Source organism: Streptopelia decaocto (assembly GCF_964273445.1).
Source record: "Streptopelia decaocto genome assembly, chromosome: Z".
NCBI classification, from domain to species: Eukaryota; Metazoa; Chordata; class Aves; order Columbiformes; family Columbidae; genus Streptopelia; species Streptopelia decaocto.
Genome location: NC_138657.1, coordinates 41411943 through 41431381, shown reverse-complemented (window position 1 = coordinate 41431381; position 19439 = coordinate 41411943). Strand labels below are relative to the sequence as shown.

The following is a 19439-nucleotide window of genomic DNA, read 5'->3' as shown; positions in this document are numbered from 1 at the left end:
GGTAAGTCCATTATCTCCGGCTGCGGTGTAGAGCACATTTTTAACATCTAGTCCAGTCCGAACCGGTCCAAGGGCCACCGCATGAGTTATCTCACGCTTAATTTGTTCAAAGGCTTGTCGTTGTTCCGGGCCCCACTCAAATTGGTTCTTTTTACGAGTCACTCGATACAGAGGGCTCACAATGTGGCTGTAGTCAGGAATATGCATTCTCCAAAAACCTACAACGCCCAAGAAAGTCTGTGTCTCCTTTTTATTAGTAGGTGGAGACATTGCTGCAATTTTGTTGATCACATCCATTGGGACCTGACGACGGCCATCTTGCCATTTTATTCCTAAAAACTGGATCTCTCGTGCAGGTCCCTTGACCTTGCTTCGTTTTATGGCAAAACCAGCATCCAAAAGAATCTGAATTATTCTCTCACCTTTCTCGAAGACTTCTTTCGCTGTGTCGCCCCATACGATGATGTCATCAATATATTGCAAGTGTTCTGGAGCTTTACCTTGCTCCAGCGTGGTCTGGATCAGTCCATGGCAGATGGTAGGACTGTGTTTCCACCCCTGGGGCAAGCGATTCCACGTGTACTGGATGCCTCTCCAGGTGAAAGCAAACTGCGGCCTGCACTCTGCTGCTACAGGAATAGAGAAAAATGCATTAGCAATGTCAATTGTAGCATACCACTTAGCTGCCTTTGACTCCAGTTCAAATTGCAGTTCTAGCATGTCAGGCACAGCAGCACTCAGTGGGGGCGTAACTTCATTCAGGCCACGATAGTCCACAGTTAGTCTCCACTCGTCACTAGACTTACGCACTGGCCAGATTGGGCTGTTAAAAGGTGAGCGAGTCTTACTGATCACACCCTGGCTTTCCAATTGACGAATCAACTTCTGGGTAGGAATCAAAGAGTCTCGGTTGGTGCGATATTGCCGGCGATGCACCGTCGTGGTAGCAATTGGCACCTGCTGATCGTCAACCATCAGCAGTCCTACAACAGAAGGATCATCTGAAAGACCAGGCAAATCAGACAGCTGTTCAATTTTCTCAGTGTCCACAGCTGCTATACCAAATGCCCCCCTATACCCTTTTGGGTCCTTAAAATACCCTCTCTTAAGGTAGTCTATGCCAAGGATGCACGGAGCATCTGGACCAGTCACAATGGGATGCTTTTGCCAGTTTTTTCCAGTTAGGCTCATTTCAGCCTCTACAACAGTCAGTTCCTGGGATCCCCCAGTCACTCCAAAAATATTGATGGATTGCGTTCCTTTATAATTAGAAGGAATTATTGTGCACTGAGCACCAGTGTCCACTAAAGCTTTGTACTCCTGGGGGTGTGTTGTACCAGGCCATCGTATTTGTACAGTCCAATAAACTCTGTTATCCCTTTCCTCCACCTGGTTGGAGGCAGGGCACCTCTAATTTCTGTTTTGCACAGTCTCTGGGTGTGAATTAGAGGTTCCTTCAAGAGCATCAGAATCTCTTCTGCTCCTTTTGTAAACCGGAGCAGCCACCTTCCTAGGAGTTTTTCCTTTGATCTCACGTACTTGTGCTTGAAGTTCTGAGGTAGGTCTTCCATGCCACTTATTCATGTTTTCTCCCTGCTCATGTAGGAAGAACCACAGTGAACCTCTTTTTGTGGGCTGCCTCTGTCCTCTCTCTCGAGATTGGAAACGCCTTTTCCTAACAGCTGAAACATAGGTTTGTGCAGGTCGTGAATAGTATGTGTCTTCTCTGAGTTCTTTGATTTCTTGCAATAGCTTTTCAAACCGGTCATCAGATTTTTCACACAATTTCTCTACAGCAAAGACACAAGCCCGTAGAGAACCAGCAAGGCTGTCCTCAAAGTTCCGGAGCTGCTCAATCACCTCAGTAATATCTTGTATACCTCGTGATGACCAGACCATTCCTGCCAATGACTTAGCATATGCAGGTGGTGCACTTTGTACTAATCTGCGCCACAGAGGTCGTGTACAATTGATTCTATCTGGGTCTGTCCCCTCTTGGCTGTTTGGTTCAAAATAAATGATCTCTCGCACAGCTAATTCTCTCAGGAACTGAATACCTCTCTCCATAGTATTCCATTTCCCTAACCTGGATATACAATCTTCCTTGTAGGGAAATCTTACTTTCATAGCTGCCAGGAGTCGGGCCCAGAGAGTAGTGGCATTAGAGTCTCTTGAAATTGCCCTATCAATGGTGGAATCTCTTGACAGAGATCCCAGCTGCCTGGCTTCACCACCTTCCAATTCAATTGTTCCTGCCCCATTGTCCCAGCATCGGAGCAGCCAGGTTAAAATATTCTCGCCTTCACGACGACTAAAGTCTTTTCGCAGATCTCTCAGCTCACCTGGAGAAAAGGACCGAGTAGTGGTCACTTCATCTCCTCCCTGTCCTGATGATGATGCCCCTTGGGTTGATGTTGGCCCTGTGCCATCATCTGCTGCACGGGTAGTCTTTCTAGTGACTTTCTTACAACCGGCAACTGATGCTGATATGGGTTTACCATCATTTGATTCATTTCCAGAGTCTGAATGACTGTCACAGTGGTTACTGTGGTTACAGCAGCAACAGTGCCCAGTGTGTGAAGAAAGGGGGGCTGCCTTAGCCTGTGAGGCTGGAGAAGTAACGCTATCAGCATCGGCCTTGGGCTGCATAGGAGCCGTACCTTCAGCCGGCGAAGTGGCAGCAGCTGCAGCTTTTGCTGTTTTGCTCTTTCTCGAGCGGCTGGGAGAGCTTTTTGCTAAAGCTTCCGAAGACGCACCGCAAATCTCAGGACAACAAAGAGATGCAAACCTCCTGTTGAACGCCATTTCTCTTAACAGAAGCACAAACTGACACACATTCAGCAAACCAGATAACACCATAACAGTTCTGTCAAAACTCCAAGGATATTCAAAATTCTCTAAAACATTTGCGAACTCTCCTAGCGAAAAAACGAAAGTATTGTTAGTCAGCCTTTCTAAAGATTCGCTTGACCAATTAGCAAACACAGAGCTGTACTGCTCTTTAATCTCTCCTGGAGGCTTTTCAAGGTAAAGCAGAAGCGAGTAGAAATTCATTAGCGGCTGCAGTACAATGAAATAAACCAGTGACAAACCACACAGTATCATCATGATCATTGTCCAGTTCCTTGTTGTTATATAATGAATACTTCGATTTAAAAAGAAAGCCCAACACAGATATGGAATCAGTGAGCACAATGTAGAAAATAACTGATACAACTTATGCCACAACATCTTTAGATCAATGTAATTCACTTTGCCTTAATACCACTAAATAATGTCCGAAGCAAACAGACGCGCGAGTATCACAACTCTATGAGTTGGCACCGTGCCAAGAAAACTGAAAGGTACGTTAGAGCAGCAGAAAAGCCAAAAATCTTCAAATTTACCACTTTCTGATACCCCACGTTGGGCGCCAATTATCTGTCGAGGGTTAAGATTGCGGGGTGACAATAAAACCCTGGCAGATGTATTGTTAACCCCCTCTCCCCCCCACTTCCCCCTTTTTGCCCCTCCCTCTCCCCCCTTCCCACTCAGGACAGGCGATCGGGAGGGAAAGAAGGACAGAGAGAAGAGAGTTGGAAAAATTAAAGATGTTTTACTAATGCTACTAATAAGAATAGAGAAAATAATACAAAATATACAAAACCAATCTTGAAAGTCTCAGCAACTGCAGAGCCGGCCACCAAAGTCCAGGATTAGACTCTGCAGCCAAGTGGAGCTGGATTCAGTCTCTCACTAGGCCTCAGTTCTCAGGGACAACCAGCGAGATCCTCTCCTAAGGTCGGCCATAAGCAGAAGGGACGAGATGCTCGTGGTCTCCCACTTTTATATGAAGTATTCACGTGAATGGAATGTTATACACAGTTGGTCAGTTTCTTGGTCACTTGTTTCTCGTAGCCCCTCTTGCGAGATGTCCATCCATGCTTATCAATATGTTTGCATTCCATTGCTAGGTTTACCAAAACATGGGTCTGGTTCTCCAGGAAAATGCAGTTAATATGAAGGCTTTAGCTGACAGGCAAAATTCACTGAAAGAGAAACTTGTTTTTAGCAAAACCAGGACTGTGTTACTTTTTAGATGTCACTCATTAACAGCGGTGCCTTTTACTTTACATTAAAACGAATGAGGCCTATGTAAAATTGAATGTGTTTTGCTTTGAGGTGGACATTTAAGCCACTCTAGTGCAGTTATTAGTAATGGTGTGACTATACCACAAGTAGTTTCTCTTTAACCTGTTAATCAAGTCCTCTCAAAAAAAGACGGAATTAGTCTTGAACATAAAAGACCAAAGGTATGAGTCATATCATGGTCATTTTCAGAGTATGTTTTCATTAAAGTGATGTGATATTAGAGTCTCTTTGTTTTTTATTATTCAATGTCTGATTTTGCTATTAATCACGATCTAAATTCTCTAAAGTGAGAACATGGCAGACTTTGTTTCAAATCAGTTGGCTAAATATCACATTATTCCTGATTTGCTTGACTTGTCTAGTCACCTCCTGCTGTTTGACTTTTGATCATGAATAAATTGTTAAAAACTTAAGAATAATGTGTAATCACTAGTGAACAGTAAGAATTTCTGACTTAATCTGACTAGTTGAAGCAGTGTCTTGGGGAGTAATAATGAAGATCAAGTTATAGTCACTATGTACAGGCGATTTTACTGCAGAAGTATTCAGGCAGAGCTTATTTTGGTTGCTAGGTGGTTGCCCGGATGGCTAGAAAAAACATCCCACTCATTTGTCTAGTTGTGGAGCCAAGACCAGGGATTAAAAAAAACCCAAACCAAAAATGACCAAACCACCAAAACCCAACCCTTTCTGTTACCAGTTCATGTAGTCAGTTTAAAATTGGGTTAATGAGCTTTTTTTTAAAAAAAAAATAAAAAATTCCTAGTATTCCTGTGGGGATTGTAATAGTCTTGTATTAATTAAAACTTTTTGGATGTCTGTCTTGAAGGGGCTTTTACTTACTGTTTACAAAATAAGAATGTGGTTTTGTTTTTTTGTAGTTCTTCAAAACAGTTCTTAAAACAAATAGACTTAGGTTTAAGGAATATTTCAGAGAGAAAAATGCCACAGCATTCTATACATTTAGGTACTGTTCTAGTTGTGCTTATCTTTTCACTTACCCTTTCGCTTAGTTGTGTGACTGGCTTTGTCAGTGTCTTCTGCAAGCAAAGTGTTCTCGATGCCAGGAGGCAGTACCTCTGACACAAACCTCTGATAATTCATAATACTGGGAAAAAATCAATAACTTGCCTGCAGCTTATAAAGTTATACCTTCTAAATAAAGCTCCTGATTCATTAGGAAACAGTGAAATGTCTCAGTACCCCCACCCTACCGCCTTCACCTCTCCCCAGAAAACCCCAAAATATTGGAATATGTAAAAATGAAATATGTATTAATGTTTGCTTGCTCTAAGAGGGCATGGTGGCTTTTTAATCCCTTCATGAAAGATTATGTCCATTCTAATAATACCACTTTTATATAGGCCTTTTAACATCCTAGTTTTCACCTTTGGTGAAATTAACCTACACCTGTGTTTTGAAATAGCGATTACAAAGGAAGTTATATTGGGTTGTAATTGGCTAGAAACTCAAAGAATGGAGAAAGTTGTGTTATAAGAATCAGGCTGTTAACCTACACTTAGCTGTGGCAGGCAGGCAAGTTCTTAAAAGAAATAGTGGAGTAGTGGCTTGTCTGAATAATTATGTGCACTCTGTTAAGTGGAGTTGTTAAGTGGTTAGACGCATTTTTCTAGTGGTAAAGACAGCTAGTATTTTAGATGTAATAGTAAATTAAGGCTCTTTATTCTAATGTCATATTTTAAGATAACAGGAGCTACACATTTCCAATACACAGAGTAAAAGATATGGCTGAGTTAAAGTCTTTAGAGGTTCACCCTGTTCTTAAATAGATTTGGTAGAGTATTTGTAATTTGGAAGATTTGGGAAATAGTCTTTGGTCTAGCTCTAACTGGGTTTTAAATATATATATTATGACTTCTGAGCTTGATGACTGTTGTGTTTTTTAATTGCGATAAACTCTAAGTATTAAGAGGACTTCACAAAATGTTCATTTAGCAGATTTTCCTGTGGATTTCTTTAAGGGATCATCTACACTGTCCTAGGCCTGAGCACATGAAAGTAAAGTTATACTGCTTGGTCATGCATGTGTGTTTCTCTTCTTTTCTGAACTGCAGCTGAAGTATGTCAGCAGTTTACTCTGGTTTGGCATTTGTATGCTCCACAAGCTTTGCTGTGAGAGACTAAGAAGGGATAACTATAACTAAGCACACAGTGGAATGCCCTATTTTGATAGGTATGGTAAAGATAAAATAATAGTTGCTCATTAGCTAGCTGAGAAATAACTTCTTGGAAGAAGAACTGTACTTGGTGAGGTGAGGTGAGGATTCATCCTGTGTTCTGCACCTGCTGTTTCAAGTATTTCCCTTTTGCAGCACTGAAGAATAGCTTACGTTTACTATACTTAAAATCAGGGAATGGTTTGGGTTGGAAGTGACCTTCAAAGATCATCTAGTCCAACCCCACTGCAATGAGCAGGGACATCTTCAACTAGATCAGGTTGCTCAGAGTCCCATCCAGCCTGGCTTTGAATGTTTCCAGGGGTGGGGCATCTACCACCTCTCTGGGCAAGCTGTTCCAGTGTTTCACCACCCTCATTGTGAAAAATTTCTTCCTCATGTCCAACATGAACCTCCCTCTTTTAATTTAAAACCATAACCCCTTGTCCTGTTGTAACAGGCCCTGCTAAAAAGTCTGTCCCAATCTTTCTTATAGGCCCCTTTTAAGTACTGAAAGGTTGCAATAAGGTCTCCCTGCAGCTTTGTCTTCTCCAGGCTGAATAACCCCAACTCTCCCAGCCTGTTCTCACAGGAAAGATGCTCCATCCTGCTGATCATTGTGGTGGTTCTCCTCTGGACCCTCCCCAAGAGGTCCTTGTCTTTCCTGTACTGAGGGCTCTAGAGCTGGATGCAGGACTCCAGGTGGAGCCTCACCAGAGCAGAGTAGAGCGGCAGAATCGTTTCCCTTGATGTGCTGGCCATGCTCCTTTTGATGCAGCCCAAGATACGATTGGCCTTCTGGGCTGCAGGCAGAGATTGCCAGCTCATATCCAATCTTTCATGCACCAGTACCCCAAGCCCTTCTCTGCAGGGCTGCTCTAAATCTCTTCATCCCCCAGCTCGTATTGATACTGGGGCTTGCCCTGACCCAGGTGCACGACCTTGCACTTTTCCTTGTTGAACTTAATGAGGTTTTCGTGGGCCCACTTCTGGAGGGCTCATCCAGGTCCCTCTGGATGGCATCATGTCTCAGGCACATCAAGTGTACCACTCACTTTGGTGTCACCCACAAACTTGCTGAGCGTGAACTTGATCCTACTGTCTATGTCATTGATGACAATATTCAATAGTACTGGTCATGCAGCGTCTGTTCGTCTTAAATTCCTTAAGCTACTCGCTGGGTGAGAGTCGCTGTGTGCAGGTGTGTCTGTGGAGGTCTGAGTGCCTGCAGCTGCAAGTCAAACCATGGGTCAGAGGGCCCACAGTGTCAACAGCTGGAGAGATGAGCATGAGTGGAGATAAGTGCCAGGAACAAGAGTGGGACCTCAGGTCACTGGGGCACATGCGTCCGTGGTGCCAGGAACTGGAGCAAGTGAGTATATGGGCATTGCAGCTGAAGTGGGACTGCAGGCGAGAGGGACCATGTGCTTGAGTTCCAGTGGCTAGAGAGACTGGATGAGTGAAACCAAGTGCTAGATGCTGGGGTAGGACCAGTGGTTTGATGCCCGCATGTCATAGTGCCAGCAATTACATTAAGTGAAAGTGAGCATTAGTGAAGAGCAAGCCAAACTAGCCTAGCCTGCATGTAGGTGAAGTGGTCAGCGTTTGTGCCTCTCTAAGGGGAAGACCAGAGCAGGAACTTACTGTTAGGGTGACCAGGTGAGTCTGGATGGCTGCCAGGGACACTGTAGGATCTGTGGATCTCTAAGGATGAGGCTGCTGGTGAATGTCTGGGCAAAACCACAGGGGATTGGCTACTGGAAGACCACCAGCGTCTCAGCCATTTGTGTGTGTGTGTGCCCGTGTGTCTTTGACAGTGTGAGATCATGGCAGGGAGGGGAGGGGGAAACTACTGGGGGAGTAAAAGGGTCCCAGTGAGCTCTGTGTGTGCATGTGTCTGTGTGTCTAAATGCATACCAGCATTTAGACCCCAGACAGTCTCTACCAGCAAATGGAGTGGGATGGTGGCCTTGAAGGCATGTATGTCCACGTGTCACACATGGCAATTTTGGAGACTGGGCTCCAGGGGCAGGCTTGGTGCCTGAGTCCAGCTGCTGGGGGGACCCGTCTTACATGTATGTATTCTCACTAGTGGACTCCTATGCAGCCAGAGAGGGGAGCAGGGTGGGCGTATTGGTGCTGTTTGGGTTTGTTTGCATGCCATGTGTGTCTGTCTTGTCGCTGCCTGTGGTGTCTATGTGTTGTATGTATATGTGTGCTTTCTGTCTGCGTGCATGCCATCTCTGAATATATGCTCAGCCTCTCTACAAGTTGTATCTGGTGTCTTGGAGCTGCTGTGGCATCACCCCTTTTGGGCCTCTAGGTACAGTGATTTTTCTCTTAAGTCTTCTTTGTCGCTCTGCCTTTCACCTCCACAGTGTCCACCAGTAGAGAAATCAATTATCATTCCTGAATCTTTTTGGAGGAAAAGAACACTTACTGTAAGTAGGGTGACAGGCAAATGGCTTTCCTTGCAAAAGTGTGGTAATAGAGTATAGCACTCATTTCTGTAGGTCATATTACATTATTTAAAATCCTTCTTTCAGACTAACTGCATGTCAGTTTTTAGTAGTGTTTTAGTGATGTAACAGTGAAGCAAATACACAGGAAAATGAAAAAAGCAGTGTACTATTCTTGTAGGCCATCTCTATTTTTTCTGAGATTATTAAAAATTAATACCTTAATTTCCACTGGAACAAGGGAGACCTGACCTGTCAGTTCATATGTGATGTCATCTCTGCAAATTGCTCAGCGCAGCCATGAAGTAGGCACAGAACTGAAATGCAGTATTCCACTCGGCAGCAGGTAAAATAACAAGAAAACATGCTGAAAAAATGCATAAGGAAGCATGCTGCTCTCTGTATTCTGGGAGTAGTGCTGGTTTCGCAATAATGTCAAAATATTGTGTACTGATTCAAATTAACAGCATGATGTGTTTGTGCTCAGTGGATCTTTGTTTTAAGAAGACAGAGACAACAAATGTGTAAAAATTGGTTTTCATTTCCTTTTCTGTTCAGAGGGGGTCCTCCTTATGTTATCAACATGTAGAGCTGCTTTATTGACGTTAAGATAGTGGTGCCATCTGGTGGTGGTAATGCATTCTCAGAAATGGGGAAAATTACTTCTAAGGTGTTCCACTGAGAATTGAGAAACTGTTGATATGGTACTAAAAAGATGTATTTGCTGCCTTAATGTATAATTATGTGGATGAAGTAAGTCATAAAAGGCTGCACATGGGCTGTTAATCATGACTTGGCTTGCTAAGCAAATTTAAATGTTTAATCCTATTTCTGCTCAATAAAAAGATGCATTTCTAGTAGTTTCTTTTATTAAATAGTTATTTGCAAACACAACACAAAGAATTTTGTTGAAGTTTACAGTACTTTAAATCTCAATTTGGAAGAAAATTTTTCTTCTGTTACTGCGTTTTGCTAAAGCTAGTGTAAAATTCTCACTGTTAGCACGTTTTGAGTAACTGTTCTTTTTTTTTAAGTGGCTGATACATTAAGTTTGAAAGTAAAAATTCAACAACATAAACGTGACAGCAGTTGAAATAAACAACTTGGATATCTGAAGCCAAATCAGCCACAAATATTGTTTTCTTTATCCTGCCATCTCTTTAAAAAGGTGTCCTGCATGTTAAGTTGTTTACCTGAGGTAATATCCGCATCATTTTCTGGACTACAGTATACGCTGTCTTGACTTTGTTAGCAATGAAAGTAGAACTATGACTGCTTCTCCAGTTCTCTTGAAATAAATTTTGACTCATAAATATCTTGCCCTGTGATGGAAAGATTTGCAGAAGTACAAGTGACTTTATGATAAGCTAGTGGGGTAATTTAATTCATTTCACTTAGCCATAATTATTTTGATCTGTTGTGGGTCAGCATAATGTTATTCTACTAAGCTACTGCCAGATAAATTTCCTTGCACAATGAATTTCCTTCCTTGTCTGTTCAGCTGTTAACAACTTATATCTTTCTATTGCAATTTATTATAGTAACAGACTAGTTTTATGTTTGAATCCAGCTAGTTGAGGAGGCACAAATGCTGTGCTTCTATTTATTGATAATCTGTGACCTCATGACCATGCAACACTGCCTGAAGATGCATTGTATTGAAAGTGTGAGTTAGACTTCCCTGTTAACCAGCCATTAGTTCTTTGGTTACATGTCTATGTTCACAATATCAGGAGCTGTTTGTGGACCCGGTCTTGATGGAATGATTTGTTTGGAGGCCTGTTCAGCTAATGTAGATTGTGGAATTAGATGGAAACAGCTGTTAAAGTTGAAAATATTTAATGATATTTAAGAATTTAATATTAATGTCTAAATTAATGTTTACATAGTTAATGTATCAATATTTATTGGATGTCTTTGAGAACAATTAAACTGGCTGCCATAGCAGGGACTGTCTCTTTTTCCACAGTTTAATGAATCTCATTGTGAACCTAGGTTTGTCTACTGGTTCTCATCTGCATGCAGCTACTCACAAAAGTCCACGAGGCTTATGCCTGCCATAAACCATACAATCATAAACTTCAGATTTTAAAATTTTCTTTCCCACACTAAGTTTTGGGTCAGAGGAAAGTTCAGGTCTTGTAATGTTTTGTTCTTAGACCTATGACTTTCACTTTGATAACACTGTCCTTGTGAATTTAGGTATACCTGCTGCTTCTATTCTCTTGTCATTCAGCTTTCAATGCTGTGTGGCCGTAGTACATTTCAGTATTTATTCAGCACTATTGCTAGGATCTGCTAGGATAGCTTTTTTTCTCAGGCTCTCTCCAGTTCTGCTTTTTAATTAAGTAACATTATTATGCTATATTGCAGCAAAAGAAATATATATATGTTTTTATCCTTTTAAAATAGAGCAAGGCTGTAATGGTTTGTAAATCCTTCAGGCATTCACTTCAGTTCTGGATCTGTACCTCATAAGGGTAACTTGCTGGTTTGCTTTACAAAGCTAGGTGGTGCAAATGAGAATTACAGTTATCAAGAGCAGTCATAGAAGTTGAACAGTCCTGTAAATAAAATCTGTTTTGGAATATTAGTACTCACTTCTGACTTGTTAGCGTGCAGGATGAGTAGAGTGATCCATTTGCCTGGTTTCCAGCAACCCTCTAGATGTAAAAATGGACTGAATTTCACTGTCTTCTAGCATTTATAATGCGTCACTATCTTCCTGTAACCAGAATATGAAGAATGTGATGGTGATGTAGGATCAACTTTGTTGTTGAGTGCCACTCTCTTCTTCCAGCTGTTAGCTTGTCCTCTTCCTGTAGCAGTGATGGAAGATGTATGGCAATTCCTTTTGAAAAGTTTTTACTCAGAAGTTTATGTTGTGATGTGCTCTTGGACAGGTGATATGCCTCTGACTTGGTTTCTTGAGAAGCAGTGCCATTGACTGCTCTGTTCTCCACATTTTGCTGCAGAAATAGATCTTTTTTTTGGCAAATCTTTTCTGGAGTTTCTTCCCCTGTCCATATGAAAAGCTTTTCATCTTCAGTGAGGACTTTTTATTGTCAGCTGCAACAAAAGAGCATCCTATGCAACTCTGCATTGCCCTCAGTTTATAGTAATTTTTTTTTTTCTCTGAATACAGTAAAAAATATTTACAGTGGAATAGCCAAGGGATTATTTGCATTGTACTGAAGTTCTCACCTAGTGCTATCATGAATATTTTCTTGTATCATTGTATTTATAATTCCCTTAGCAATATAACAGTAAGATCTGTAACTACAGGCTATGCCTTTGGTTTTTTCGAAGGACAATGGAAACAGTACTACTCTTTACCTGTCTCTGTAACACCTGAGTATTTCCTGTGTGAATAAACTTAGTAAGAAAAATTGCCTTTATCTGTCAAGCTAATCTATTCATCCTTTGGCTAAAGGTGATACAAAGGTCTTTTTTTTTTTTTTTTTTTTTTAAATATAATTTCAGTTTTGAAAATTAACTAAAGATTCTGGAAATGCTGATTATTTCCTTGAAAGTATTTTTTGAAACTTAAGAGAAAAGAGCAGATTACTTGCAAGTATAACTTGAAAAATGAGAATAATACTCATCTGGCTGTGGATCTTCAATCTAAAATGTTTTCTTTTGTTATAGGTTGATCACTATTTAGTCCATAAATTGTCGTTCAAGGTTCCTGCTTATTTATTTGCTTATTTTCCCTGTCATTTGTGAAGATAATGAATTTCATTTTCTTATCACATGGTGACAGGACTACTTGGATTTTTGAGTAATTTTCCTTGCCTATGTGTGTCCTTTCATAGGAGACTGTATTACATCTTCCCCCCCAGCCCCCCCTTTTTTTTTTCCTGAGGATCTAATTATTTTTCTTACTCAGACGTGTACCTGCCCCACTGTTACCTTCAGTTAGTGTAGATACTTAGATACTTGCAGTTGAATTTAGTGAGCTAAGAATTTCTTGTGGCAGATGGGTTTTATGGAATTTTGGATGTTAACTTTCAGACTGTTTTTGTCTTTTCAGGTCTCTGGATGGCAGACTCTGAAAAGAAATGCTGTTTTAAGAGGTACGCCTCATGTGGGCCAAAATACTCCTCACTAGTGTATATACAAATGATAAGGCTGTACTTTGAAGAAGTCCCTCTGCTGATCCTTGCATGAATAATAGTTTTCAGTGCTGAAATCTCTCTGAAATGTGAAAGCTTGTACAGAGCCAGGCTTCCCTTCTTGGTGACAGTTTCAGCAGAGAGATCACTGCCTTAGTGGATGAAGCATAGCATAAACAAAACCAGTTGACTATCTGACATGTTTGTATGCCCTGCCAGCCTCTCCTGGCTCTATATGAGGGATTTTGTTTGTTTCCTTGTTTTTTTAACTGGGAATATAGTCCAGATGCCTTTGTAATTGTCTTGACTCACTTCCTGTTTGTGTGATGTAAGATGTGACAGACAGTGAGAGGCTGACACCATGCTAACAGTGTGCTATAAAAGAATATCAGTTGGAACCAACATGAAGGAATATTAATCTTTGTACAAGTGATCATTTTTGCATATTAGCTGTGTATTTGGAATGTTTGTGTGTTTATTTGGGATTTCGTGTTCCGGCTCTTAAGGAGACTGCCTGTTCTCTCTCCATTGTTAATATGTTGTTTCTGAATAATGGATTATTTACAGCCATTAGGAAAGCAGTCTCTTGAAATAGAGTTGGATAGCTCGTCTATTATGTCTCACATCCATTTCAGGATTCATAAGTGGCAGATTTTAAGAAAGTAGGCCATGTTTGTCTTTCTAAGAGAAAGATTTGTCCAATCCAGTCTTTTCAGGGCTCTCATTTTAATTTTTTTTAAACAGGACCTCTTAATTCTTTCTTAGGCATGATTCAGGTCTCTGAAGCTTTAAAAGGTTTCCTGTTTCTCTAAAAGCAGTATAGTGCTAATTTGTTTCGTTCTGACTCAAAAATAATTCCCTGTGTAAAGTACTAACAACTTGGGTTAAAAGTGGCTCTTCAGCTATTGACTGAGATTCTGTTGTTGCTGTTTCTTATGCTGTGTTTACAAAGGTCCTGAAGAAAATGACGCTAAGAATAAGGAAAAGTATTATTGCTGTTTGCAATACACTTGTTGCATGAAATCAAGAAGATGGTGCTGTGCTAATTCTGGAGGTGCACACTTGTAGAATGAGAGGCATTGCATACAAGTTGCAACACAGAACATTCCTTTGAGACAGTGGGAGCATTTTTTGGCAGTGAGGGTGGTCAGACCCTGGAACAGGTTGCCTAAAAAGGTTGTGGAATCTCCATTTTTGAAGGCTATCTGAATGCAGCAGGAATAGGCTCACAGCAATTCAGTTTAAGTGGGCCTGCTTTGAGTCCAAGGTTGGATTAGAGCAGTTTGGAAGTTACTTCCAGTCTACATTATCCTATGAATCTATGTAACCTGCTCCGGGGCCACTTTTTGTGCATTTCCTATAAAAACAGGTGAGGCTCAGGTGGCTGTTGGTTTGTTTGTGTTTTAAAAAAAGAAGCAACTGTATTTGAGAAGTGTTCTGTGATTATAGAACTGAGGAGTCAGAGTAACTTGTTCCTATTCCAGCAACATGGTTTGAGGGAAGTGTGTTGTTCTTTGGCTCTAGTGTTCACTTGTTGACTAGATAAAGAGAGAAAAACTTTTAGATTTTTTTTTTTTTTTAAATCTTTTATCAAATGTCACTGTTCAGTCAGTGGATTGAGAGTCTCAAAGTTATCAACAGTTATTAAAGTTTGAGATTGCTTGGTGTAGTAGGTTACTATTCAAACAGGTAACTCTGTGTAGAAGACCTAAGGAACCTTTGTGTCTGACAGATTTGCCTTATTTGGCTTTAGCTTTTTAAAAACTCAATTTAAGGTATGATATTTCGGTTGTCTGCTAACTGCCATAGAGGTTGGGAGCCTGAGATCTGCAGTTTTTAACTGTGAAAAAGGGGCTATTACACATCACAAAATAAGGCAAATTCAAATAGCCTCAGTTTTTTGTATAGGTATATTTTTCATACTAAGTCATGTGAAGTCTGGTGAGTTTATAAAGTGTCTGTTAAAAATAAGGCTCAATTTGGAGATATGTTTTAGTTTTCTTTAGATATTTAAAATGTCATGCAAGAAGACATCAGCCTAGGTGGTGCTTTGGAAGAATAAACTTGTCGTCCCCTCCTGTTATTTCTTTAAGCTCATATGTGTGACTTTAAGCTCAACCTGATTCTGCCAGTTTTCTTTTTAAAGCAACCAATTTTAGATTTTGAGCTCATGCTAACTTCATTAAGTAGATGTCTGTGTGATTCTGACCAAATAACCATTGCTTGAAGTACTCAATTTGCTGCTTCAGAGCAGTCAAAACAGTAAGAAATTCTGCTTGCATGTATAGATGAAGGTAGTGTAATAGTGTAGTAAGTTCATAGGATCATAGGACAATCCAGATTGGAGAAGACATCAAAAGATCATGTAATCCAACTGTCTAATCTGTGAGATTAGACCAGGTTGCTCAGTGTTTTCTCCAGTTGTCTGAATGTTTCCAGGCCCTAAGCTGCAAGCTTGCTTGGGAGAGTGTTTTCAGAGATGGTTTGGACTTCTGTTGTTTTTCTTTTTAAGGTTAGATTACTTGTTTTGGAAATTCCTGAATTCACTTTTAGCTTTCTTTTCAACATATCACTGTTAGAGAGAGGGGAAGATGAGATTTGTGGAAGAAATCCTCTGGATTTCAGATTTGGGAAAACCTCATGTTCTTTTTCAAAAGGAAGGTATTAAAAGGATACTTGGATTTGCCTAGAAAACAGAAAAATAGATTGGTTAAAACAAGCTGGCTAATCTTGATGGTTCTTAGTGAAACTTCTTTTTTAAAGATTGTGTAGTTTTGTTGTTTAGTTCCAACTTGTATGAGATTACTAACATGAATTAATTGTGTGTGCAGAAATTGTCAGTCTAAGCAGAAGGATGTGACTTCATTCAGAATTGTTCAGAGAAATCCAGAGGCTAGTGAATGTCCTGCTTCTCTTTTCTTTGTGTTACTACATGTTAATAAGGTAAAAGTAACTCTTCAAGAGTGATACTTAAATTACAAATACAGATGCTGAGACTTCTGAAGGATACTGAGATTTTCTCGAGATATATGTCAAGTTGATTTCATGAGAGCCCAGCAGTTAAAAAAAATTAACTAAGTTTTCAGTTGCTTGGTTGGTAAACTCAGTATTTCAGGTACAACTTGCAAGCTGATTAGACTGATGTAAAATCTTAAACTTTTAATAAATAGATTTTTAACTCATTACTGTACTCATAATGTGAGTAACAGTCTTTATAACAATCAAGGTGGAGTTAAGATGACATAGAAATAGTGCTTGGGGATTTATTTATATTACGCTTGTGAGCATTAATATCTTGGAAATTTTTTGTACCTTCTGTTTGCTTCTAATCCTCAGATCTAATCCACTTTTTTTTTTTTTTCTGCTAGAGCAGTATACTTCAGTGTATATATGGTTACTTGACAAATACATTTGGGGTGTTTCTTTTTGTGGGGTAATGTCATGGTTTAACCCCAGCTGATAACTGAGCACCATGGAGCTGCTCGCTCTCTCCTTCCCTCTCTTGGTGGGATGGGAAGGAGAATCAAACAAAGTAAAACTCATTGATTGAGATAAAAACAGTTTAACAGGGCAGAAAACAGGGCAGTAAAGATAACAGAATATACAAAATGAGCGATTCACAGTACAATTGCTCACTACCCCTTGACCAATACGCAGCCTGTCCCTGAGCAATGATCCAGCCTCCTGGCCATTTTATATACTGCGCATGATATCGTGTGGTGTGGAATATCCCTTAAGCCAGTTTGGCTCAGCTGTCCTGGCTGTGCCCCCTCCCAGATTCTTGTGCACCTCCTCACTGGAAGGGCATGGGAAGCTGAAAAGTCCTCGACTTAGTTGTTGCTACATAGTGCTTATACTAAAACATCAGTGTGTTATCAGCTACTAGAAAATTAGCTCTATTCCAGCTAAAACCAGGACAGGTGATAAGAGCTTGGCTGTCTTGTATGATGAAAGTGACTTTTAATTTCTATTTGGCAGTAGGCTGTAGGAACATGAGAATGTTGAAAGTCCCTCTCAAGCAGATGTGAGGTTCAAATAGATTAGTACCGTGTCTGAGCTGATAGCCGTTAACATATTCCAGATAGGAGCATGGAAGACATCCTATGTTAGCCATCTACCCACATGGAGAGTTTCTTCCTAAGTGTTCTGAGTGGTAGGTTAGCTTCATATTTTGTAGTATGACTGTGTATCCTTTTAAAATACATTAATAATGATAAAGTAAGTGGAATTTGCAATTATATTTTCTACTTTCCTCTGAAATTATACAGGACAGGTGATGAACGTGGAATTACTTTATATTTTTAATTTGTTGCTGTTATTAATGAATTTAATTTCTTATATGAGATGGTAAGGTTAGTCCTTTTATATTTTCTTTATATATGTCAGTAGTTCTGCTGTTTGTTGTTTTTGTTTTTGTTGGTTTTTTTTTTTTCCTTTTTCTGTTTTGGAAACAATTCAAGAAGTCTTCAACGTCTGAGTCTTTAAATACGTTGTCTAACTGAACTGACATTTTGGTAATATGCCATTTTGTTGCTATCTACTCCCTTTCTTTCTAAATAGATATTAACCACTCTGGCCTTTTTTTTTCGTCTGTGTTTGTTTGTTTGTTTTAAGTGAAGCCTCCAATTGTTACAGGTTGACTGCTTTGAAAAATAAGAGAGGCATTCCCATTTTCTTCTTTTTCCTGAGACTAGAGGACAGGTCTCAACTGCACAAGATGCAGGTTAAAGTGGAGTCTGACACTGCCAGCTTGCCTACAAACCTTAGAAGTTACATTGCTTATTGGAGATCCAAACTGCATTGATACTATCATGTCTGCGCCTCTGCAAATGCAGAGAAGAGTTTGTTCTCTTGTTTTAGAAGCTATAAGATAGCAATGTGGACGAAGCCTTATGGGGAACTCCTCTACTACATTTTGTCTTGCTTTGAAACTAAGGTGTCTAGTGCCCTGGAAAACAGCTGTTCCCATTCTGTTGCTTCTTCCAATAGTTCCTGGTTTCTAGTCTTTAAACATCTAATGAGAGGGATTTTGCATCCTTCTTGAAAGGTATATAAAATTTTCATTAGGTTGATTTGACAGGCTTGCTCTGGATATTCAAAAAGACATTTTTACATTGCCAAAAAGTATATGATTCTGTTTCCTATTCAGTCAGTGAAGAATGTATTATCTTTGCTATCCTCTTTTTCTGGCATAGTGGACTTCATTACCATTCTGTAGTATTTTTACCTTGTTCATTATATGGTTCATTCATTCTTCTCTCTCTCTCTGTCTCTACCCCATCCCATTCTTTGTTACTTTTTTTTTTTTTTTTTTTCCACCATACTATCTTTAGCTTTTCTGCCTTATTAGTACTTACATTCAGTCTGGTGATCCTGAACACCTTTTTTCTGAATTCCTGCCTAGGCAAGTAACTAGAGTGATATTGATACTGCCTTTTTAAGTATTCTTGTAGCTTAATGTCTCATTTGGCTGTCATAAATTATGTTTTCCAATGTGCTGACTTTCTGTTTAACTGGTGGTTTTAAACCATCTTCTGAACTCTTCTTAAACAATGATGTTGAATAACTCCTCCTCTGTGCCATAGAAATCTACTTATTTCATGCAGTAGCTTCTGTAACTGGAGACATCAGACACTGACTTCCGAAGTTTTAAGATGTGGCTGGTTTTCAGTTGATTTGAAATAAATCTATAAAACACAATTTAGAAAGCTAGTTTCCTAGCATAGATTCTCACCTGTCTTGTGTATGGCAAAACCAAGTTGTGTTTTCATATTTCTGTAATGATTAGTCACTAGATTAATTAAGAAATGTCAAATACAATGAAATAAGTTTGATTTGTGTTACCAGCTGCACGGGGTAACATCAGCAGGGACATCTTCAACGAAACAAGTTGCTCAGAGCCCCATCCAGGCTAGCCATAAATGCTTCCAGGGATGGGCTATCTACCACCTCTCTGGACAAGCTGTTCAAGTGTTTCACCACCCTCATTGTAAAAAAAAAAATTAATACTCGTATCTAGCCTGAAGATGCAGCCCAAGATGTGCTTGGCCTTCTGGGCTGCAAGCACGCATTGTTGGCTCATGTGCAGTCTTTCATCCACCAGTACCCCCAAGCCCCTCTCCACAAGGCGGCTATCAAATCCCCCAGCCTGAATTGATACCAGGGGTGCCTTGACCAAGGTGCAGGACTTTGCACCTTTATTTGTTGAACCTCATGAGGTTTCCATGGGCTCACACCTTGAGCTTGTCCAGGCTCCTCTGGGTGGCATCCTGTACCTCAGGTGCATCAACTGCACCAATCAGCTTGTTGTCATCGACAAACTTGCTTGCACTCAATCCTCCTGTCTATGTTATTGATGAAGATATGAAATAGTACTGAATCCAGTACAGACCCCTGGGGGACACTACTTGTCACAGGTGTCCATCTGGCCATTGATCTGCTGAGCCCTACCCTTTGGCTTCCTACTTTCTGGCTTCAACCATCCAGCCAATTCCTTATACACTGAACAGTCCACCCATCAAATCCCTGTCTCTCCAGTTTCAAGAGAAGGATGTCAT

General features: G+C 40.3%; 1 protein-coding gene across 13 annotated transcripts in view; it reads left to right on the top strand.

The window, feature by feature from the left end:
* The window catches only part of PCGF3 (polycomb group ring finger 3), a gene marked incomplete at its 5' end in the record, with an annotated part of 64629 nt that overhangs the window by 21537 nt on the left and 23653 nt on the right, over positions 1-19439 (top strand). For 10 of the 13 annotated variants that reach the window (XM_082075721.1, XM_082075730.1, XM_082075720.1 and 7 more), the window contains one exon: positions 12801-12843. The exons of 1 other annotated variant lie outside the window; for it this stretch is intronic. Of the gene's footprint in view, positions 1-12076; positions 12212-12800; positions 12844-19439 lie in introns of all 13 variants that reach the window. 2 more of the 13 variants (XM_082075719.1, XM_082075726.1) reach the window with 1 other exon arrangement.